Below are 8,317 nucleotides of genomic sequence, written 5' to 3'. Positions count from 1 at the left end.
GAATTGCCCGGTCCTTAAGGGGTTAAGGTTAATAGCTGCATCCTCTCCCCACTGGTGACATTTTTTAATCTCTCATATGATTAGAATTTATCCCATCTGCTTCTGTATTTTACCCTGTGCAGTCCTCCTGGCATACTGAACTCTACTTGTGTTTGCTTTTCTCTGGGCAACTGGAAAACAAAGGAGTTAGAGCAACACGTGGTTTAGAGCCACACAGGTAATTATCAAGGTCTGTTGGTTTAAATTTGTTTGTACCTGTTCTGAATTATTTGTGTTTGTATTCAATTTTCTAATTTTAAGTCATTTTGTTTATTTACTCTTTTGTATAATATGAATGTTAGAAGCTTGGATACTTGATTTAGTACATAGTGTGCTGTATGTATACATGCTATGAACAGATGTTCCAGGCGCCATACTTATATGGCAAGTGCGAGCAACTGGCATCTCTAGAAACTCAAATTGAATATGTAAGGATGAAAATTGCAACACTAAGGCAGATTGACAACACTGAAAGGGAATTGGTGCTCACTGAGCAGAGTGGAGACATCTAGCAATGTGTGAGTATGTATGTCAGATGAGGAACAGGTAAAAGGCTGGGTATGTTGTGAGGAAGAAAGGCAAGGCATGAGTATAGTCCTGATCTGCCCATCCGAACAGATTTGCAAGTTTAAGTAAAGATATTCGGAGTGTTGGATCAGAAGTGGCAATGCTTGAGGAAGCTGTTTCTTATAACAACCAAAAGAACAGCCCTTCTACTTAATGTGTTCCAAAATTCAGGCAAGACTAGATAGGAAGGGGACTCTTTTATTAAGAGGACCAAGAGCATAATTTGACATTCTGATCACAATAGCCAGTTTACTGTATCCCTGGTGCAAGGAGTTCAGCATGTTGCTTTTCTAATGGACAAATTATTGAGAGGGCATGAGATGATCTGGTTGTCATGGTTCATATTGGTACCAATGACAAAGTCAAAATTAAACTTTCATGATTCAGATACAGCAGCAACATTAAACAACTTTTCAATTTACTTCCATTAATAAAATGTGAAGTCTTTTATATTTACACTTTTTGATTCACAAACTCCTACTGAGCAAGTGCAACAATTCACAGAATATATGTAGTATATGATTTGTGATTGGCTAATGACTGTCACATGATACAGGGAGAGTGGAAATAGAGATAACTTTATTTGTCATAAAAAAATCTAATAATCATTTGAAGTACAGATTAAGTGCTATTACATTGTCTTGTTATCATGCATTTGTTATATGGAATATATGGTGGGGGGTAGAGTTATTGGCATCTGAGGAACAGTATGACATAACTGATGTTGAAAGTTGGGATGAAACATATGGCTGGGCAGTTTACTTTAAATTACTGTATGCGGTATATGAGTGATAGAAGAAACAAGAAAGGGTGAATGATTATTATTGCTTAAAAAGATAGATAACCCCTTTACTACCCATTCCCCAGTTTTGCATAACCAACATGGTTTTATTAATTTACTTTTTACCTCTGTAATTACCTTTTATATGAGCCTCTGTAGACTGACCCCTTATTTCAGTTGCATTTTAGCCAATCAGTGCTGACTCCTAGGTAAATCAACAGGAGTGAGCACAATAGTATCTATATGGCACACATAAACTATCACTGTCTAGCTGTGAAAAACTGTCCAAATGCACTGAGATAAGAGGCAGCCATCAAGGGCTTATACATTAGCACAGACCACTGATTCTCCGCCCACATCTCCTACTGTAGTTAGCATATCGATGACGAATCCGGCTTCCTCCAAACGTTGCATGCCCACGAGCTGGACGCCAAAGGGGGAACGCAACAATTGGTGGAAGCCGGATTAGTCATCAATATGCTAACTACAGTAGGAGATGCGGGCGGAGGATAGGCGGTTTGTTTTCCATAACGAAAAGGTAAGTATTTTAAAAAAGAAGCATCCTTCTAAAGTTTAATGAATTAAAGTGCCCTTGTTCTTAAGATTATTTTTAGATACCGGGCACTTAAAGGGACACTGAACCAAAAAAAAAATATTTCGTGATTCAGATAGAGCATGCAATTTTAAGCAACTTTCTAATTTACTCCTATTATCAATTTTTCTTCATTCTCTTGCTATCTTAAATTGAAAAAGAAGGCATCTAAGCTATTTTTTTTTGTTCAGACACATGGACAGCACTTGTTTATTGGTGGGTGAATTTATCCACCAATCAGCAAAAACAACCCAGCTTGTTCACCAAAAATGGGCCGGCATCTAAACTTACATTCTTGCATTTCAAATAAAGATACCAAGAGAATGAAGAAAATTTGATAATAGGAGTAAATTAGAAAGTTGCTTAAAATTGCATGCTCTATCTGAATCACAAAAGAAAAAATATGGGTTCAGTGTCCCTTTAAACTTTACAATCACTTTAAAGTTTAATATTGACTAGACTGTCCCTTTAATGAATTATTATACCATAATACTAGTGATAATATGGAAGCCTTATGGGTAGAGATTTGCTCAGGAGAAGGCCAATACACTAATTGTAGGAATATACAGACCATCAATTATTATTACTAATGAGGGAAAGCTTTGATATTAGGATATTTTATGTACCCAGACATTGATTGATGTTGGGATTATAGTAGTTTAGCTAAAGAGATTAAATTTTTGAACTTACTATAAATTATAGTTTTATGACTCAGCTACTAGAGGCACCAACCAGAATGAATGTATGTATGGATCTCGTAAAAACTAATAATGTAAAGCTCTTTTCAAAAATTCAAGTGAGAAATAGTTACAATAACACAGTGTCAATATAGAGGACAGGCGGCACTCCAGGATAAAAGTTAAAAAATCATTCTTTATTCAAAGATGCATTAAAATGACAACACTCATGTTGCAAACAAACAAAAGGTGGAGGAGGAGGAAACCTTACATGTTTCGTGCCCTGCGGCACTTAATCATAGGTACCTTTTTTGCATCTTTGAATAAAGAATGACTTTTTAACTTTTATCCTGGAGTGCCGCCTGTCTTTCTCTATATTACTTTTTGGTCTGCTCAAACCTATTTTTTGTGCTGGCACCGCTCTAACACAGACCTATTACCCACCTTCAGGAATTTGGAAAGGATTATTCTGTTCAGCTGTGTGATGTGGTTTGAGCGACGCTGCACCTCTCTCAACACAGTGTCAATGCATATTAACAAAAATTGGCATATACTTTACCAAAACACTTAGGCATCTATTTATCAAGCTGTCAACTTACCTGCATTCGACGGCACCAATACGCTCGTCTAAGATCGCCTAACATCGCTGCAGCGAAACTGAATACGTTCTCCAAAATGATCAAAAAGCTGTCAAAAAGTTACACACCAAGTACGGGGTGATGAGCAACGGACTGTTGTTAACTAACAGTCATTGATCTCGCTGCTCTTCAGCTTTTTTACAGCTTTCTTGGTACCTTGTCACTAAACACCCACACTATACTATACTGTTTTACCCCCTAAACCGCCGCTCCCGGACCCCGCAACAACTAAAGTGTTTAACCCCTAAACCACCGCTCACAGTTCCCACCGCAACTAAATAAACTTATTAACCTCTAAACCGCCGCTCCCGGAGCCCACCGCCACCTACATTATACTTATTAACCCCCTAATCTGCCCTCCTACACCGCCACCACCTATATTATATTTATTAATCCCTAATCTGCCGCCCCCTACACTGCTGCCACCTACATTATACTTATTAACCCCTAATCTGCCACCCCCTACACCGCCGCCACTATATTAAATTTATTAACCCCTAAACCTAAGTCTAACCCTAACCCTAACACCCACTAACTTAAATATAATTTAAATAAATATAAATAAATATTCCTATCATTAAATAAATTATTCCTATTTAAAACTACTTACCTATAAAATAAACCCTAAGCTAGCTACAATATAACTAATAGTTACATTGTAGCTATTTAGTTGTGGCGGGGTCCGGGAGCGGCGGGATAGGGGTTAATAACTTTTATTTAGTTGGCGGCGGTGTAGGGGGGGGCAGATTAGGGGTGTTTAGACTCGGGGTACATGTTAGGCAGTTAGGTATAAATGTTCCCATAGGAATCAATGGGATATTCGGCAGCAGCGAACATGAGCTTTCGCTGTTTTCAGACTCCCATTGATTCCTATGGCATCCACCGCCTCCAGGGCGGTGGATTGAAAACCAGGTACGCTGGGCCGGAATAGTGCAGAGCGTATCTGGTAGTAGTTTGTTAACTAGCAAAAGTAGTAAGATTGTGCCAAATTTGCATTCGGAACATCTGTAATGACGTAAGTATCGATCTGTGTCGGACTGAGTCCGGCGGATCGTATGTTACGTCACTAAATTCTACTTTTGCCGGTCTGTAGGGTTTGATAACTAAGGCGAATCAGGTTCGCCACAAATACGCTGCGGAATTCCAGTGTATTTGCAGTTGACGGCTTGATAAATAGATGCCTTAATTTTAAAAAGGACAGTTTCAGCAGCCTAAGGACTTTTCTCCAAAAACACCGGGGGGAATATCTTTAAAGCCATTAAAAAAATCACTGTGCAATAAATACCATAATAAAATAAATTTAAAATAAACAAATTAGAAATAAGAAGAAATTGCATTTAAACTGTATAAATCAAGGATCAGTGTAATCTTATAAAAAATACAGAATGCCAACAGAATCTGCAAAAGAGCAATTAAATGGGCTAAGATAGAAAATTAAAAATAGTTAAATAAATGAAAACATACCAAAAGATTTTTTAAGTAAATTAATGTCATAAAATGTAAGAATGAAAGTGTTGGTCCAGTGAAAATCTGAAATGGGTGTTGTATCAGTCTAGGGCTGTGTCACTAAATGTGAGAATTTAGCAACAGGTGATGATTTTCGCAAGAGAATAGAAAAAGAGATGCTGTAAGAATTATTCTTTAATATAAATATTATTTGCCTTATTTAGACAAAAAACCCTAAATATAGACAAATTTTTAATCTGGGTTATCTAACAGATTAAATTAATATTCATATCTATCAAATATTAGTTGACATAAATCATTTATTAATCACAACAAGATTAATACATACCTTGAGATCTGAAGGTAACAGATAACAATAGCTTTATACAAATTCAAACCTTATATACACATTTTAAGCCAATCAAATTAAAGCATACCATAAATGAAAGGCTATCTTCATATATTTTAACTTCCTTAAAAAACTTTATAATTTTGGCTGACATATAGAAAATACTATTTTAACTTCATGCGTTCATGCGCAGTGTATATTGTGTTAATAATAATAAGTGTCTAGCTAGCAGTATGGGTGTTTTGATTGACAACAGCAACTGAATGTACATGTCACAGTCCTAAATACAGTGTCCTTAAAAAAGCATTAACCCATTACTAACTAAATTCTGACTAATCCTATCTAATTTAATTTAATTTATAACTCTTTATTCCATATTCTATATTTTATAAATACACATCATAAACTTAAAGAAATAATGATTTGGCGATAGATTTAACCTTAAACTTAGCTCATTCTCCCCTGTTACTGAGGAAGAAGTTTCGGCACTTATACTACGCTCTCACCTCACTACCTGTGCCCTTGACCCTATCCCCTAACAGTTACTCCCCTCCCTCTCTGCTACCCTTACCCCTATACTCACACACACTTTCAACCTCTCCCTCAGCACCGGTATATTTCCCTCATCGCTGAAACATGCACTGGTCACACCTATCCTCAAAAACCTTCCCTTGATCCTACCTCCCCATCCAACTACCGCCCTATTTCCCTCCTCCCTCTTGCATCAAAGCTTCTCAAAAAACTAGTTTATGCACGCCTATCCCATTTCCTTACAATAAACTCGCTCCTTGACACATTGCACTCTGGATTTCATCCCCATCACTCCACAGAGACAGCAATTGTTAAGTTTACCAACGACCTACTTACAGCAAAATCAAAAGGCCACTTCTCTCTGCTTATCCTCCTTGATCTGTCTGCAGCCTTTGACACTGTTGACCACCCTCTTTTGCTCCAAACCCTCCAATCCTTCAACATCTGTGACACAGCCCTCTCGTGGCTCTCTTTCTATCTGTCAAACCGTACCTTTAGTGTAGCCTTCTCTGGGGCCTCCTCTGCCCCGTCATCACTTTCTGTCGGAGTACCGCAAGGCTCTGTCCTCGGTCCCCTTCTCTTCTCAATCTACACGCCATCACTAGGTTCCCTAATAAAGTCCCACGGTTTACAATATCATTTGTATGTCGACGACACCCAAATCTACTTCTCTGCACCAGACCTATCTCCTTCCTTGCTAACCCGTGTCACTAACTGTCTTTCTTACATCTCTAACTGGATGTCCTCTCACTACCTCAAGCTAAATCTCTCCAAAATAAAGCTCCTTATTTTCCCCCCTTCTTCAAAACTCTGCACCCCCAATCTCTCTATAACTGTCGACAACTCCATCATTACCCCTACCCCGCATGCCCGATGTCTCAGGGTCACATTTGATTCAGATCTTTCTTTCACTCCTCACATTCAGTCATTGGCTAAAGCCTGCCTCTTCCACCTTAAAAACATCTCTAAAATTAGACACTTCCTTACACAAGACACAACTAAGATTTTAATCCACTCGCTCATTCTTTCCCGCCTCGATTACTGCAACTCTGTCTTCTCTGGTCTCTCCACCTGCCGCCTAGCTCCTTTACAATCCATAATAAATGCCTCTGCCAGACTCATCTTCCTTACACGTCGCTCTTCATCTGCTGCACCTCTCTGCCAATCCCTTCACTGGCTTCCTCTTCCCTCTAGGATCAAACACAAAATTCTCATTCTGACATACAAAGCCCTCAACTGCACTGCTCCTCCCTATATCTCAGACCTTGTCTCCAGATACTCTCCCTCCCGTCCCCTTCGCTCTGCTCATGACCTCCTACTCTCCTCCTCTCTTGTCACCTCATCACACTCCCGTTTACAGGACTTCTCCACACATCTTGTGGAACTCTCTGCCTCGCTCCATAAGACTCTCTTCTAGTCTTAAAAGCTTCAAGTGCTCCCTAAAGACTCTACTGTTCAGGGATGCATACAACCTACGCTAACCTTTCTTTATACCAGTTCCTCTCCTCCATTGCTTTCCCCTGAACCCCCTTAGCATGTAAGACTAAGGGTCCAGCTGTTTGTAGATCACCTTCTTAATACCTGACTACAACAGTGCAACTCTTGGCAGGGCCCTCTACCCATTTAATCCCTATAATTGTTTTGTTGTACTCCGCATTTGTTTTTTAGCACTGCGGAATCTGTTGGCGTTCTACAAATAACTGATAATAATAATAATTTATTTTATTTTATATCTAAATGTTTTATCTATGAAGAACATATTTAATGTGTAATTCTTCTTTGAAATTGTATATATTATTCTAATCATGATTTTATAACTCCACAATGGGGACTTTGGTTAATGAGTATCAGGAAAAGGCAGAAGTTTTAAACTCCTTTTTAAATTTGATATAGACCAAGGAATAACCAGTGACTATCATCATATAGACTTGCAGATCAATGTTACAAAAACCTTTCAGAAAACAGGTAATTGTCTGACCAGAGGATAAAGAGCTTAAGCAATTGAATAATATGGTCACACGGTACATGCCCACGAGTATTCAGGGAGAGTAGTCTAGAAATAGTCAAACCATTGTTTTTAATCTTCCATGATACTTTCTGTTCTAGGGTGGAACCAAAAGATTGGCATAAAGCAGTTGTGGTGCATATTTAAAAAGGGACCAAAACATCAGATTAACATCTTTGGTGGGGAAATTATTTGAAATAATGTTAAGGGATAATATTCAGAAACACATTTTGAACGGCAATATCATTAGTAGGTATCAACATTGTTTTATGAAGGATGGACTAAACTAATTACAGTCTATGAGGAAGTTAGTAACAATATAGATAAGGGTGTTGCAGTGGATGTGATCTATTTAGATTTTTTATATATATTTTTATTGAGGAATTGCATATTACAGTGGTTTAAGACACCAAAGAAAGGATAAAAGAAATATAAAAAATTATACATTCAGCGATATAGAAAACATTCTGGTGGTTCATAATTGATTTTCCTCGTTTTGGTCCATATTAGACATATTATGGACCACTCTTGGATCCTTATTTGCAATATATAGGAAACATATAGGGATAATGCTACAATAAACATAAACAAAACATACACAAAACTAGTTGAATTAACTAGAGTCCATCACCAAACCTGCCAGATTCAATGGAATAGAGTTGACATACGTTATAATTTATGGGGAAGGGAAA

The sequence above is a fragment of the Bombina bombina genome, chromosome 2, assembly GCF_027579735.1.
Source record: "Bombina bombina isolate aBomBom1 chromosome 2, aBomBom1.pri, whole genome shotgun sequence".
Lineage (NCBI taxonomy): Eukaryota > Metazoa > Chordata > Amphibia > Anura > Bombinatoridae > Bombina > Bombina bombina.
This window is presented reverse-complemented; position numbering follows the sequence as displayed.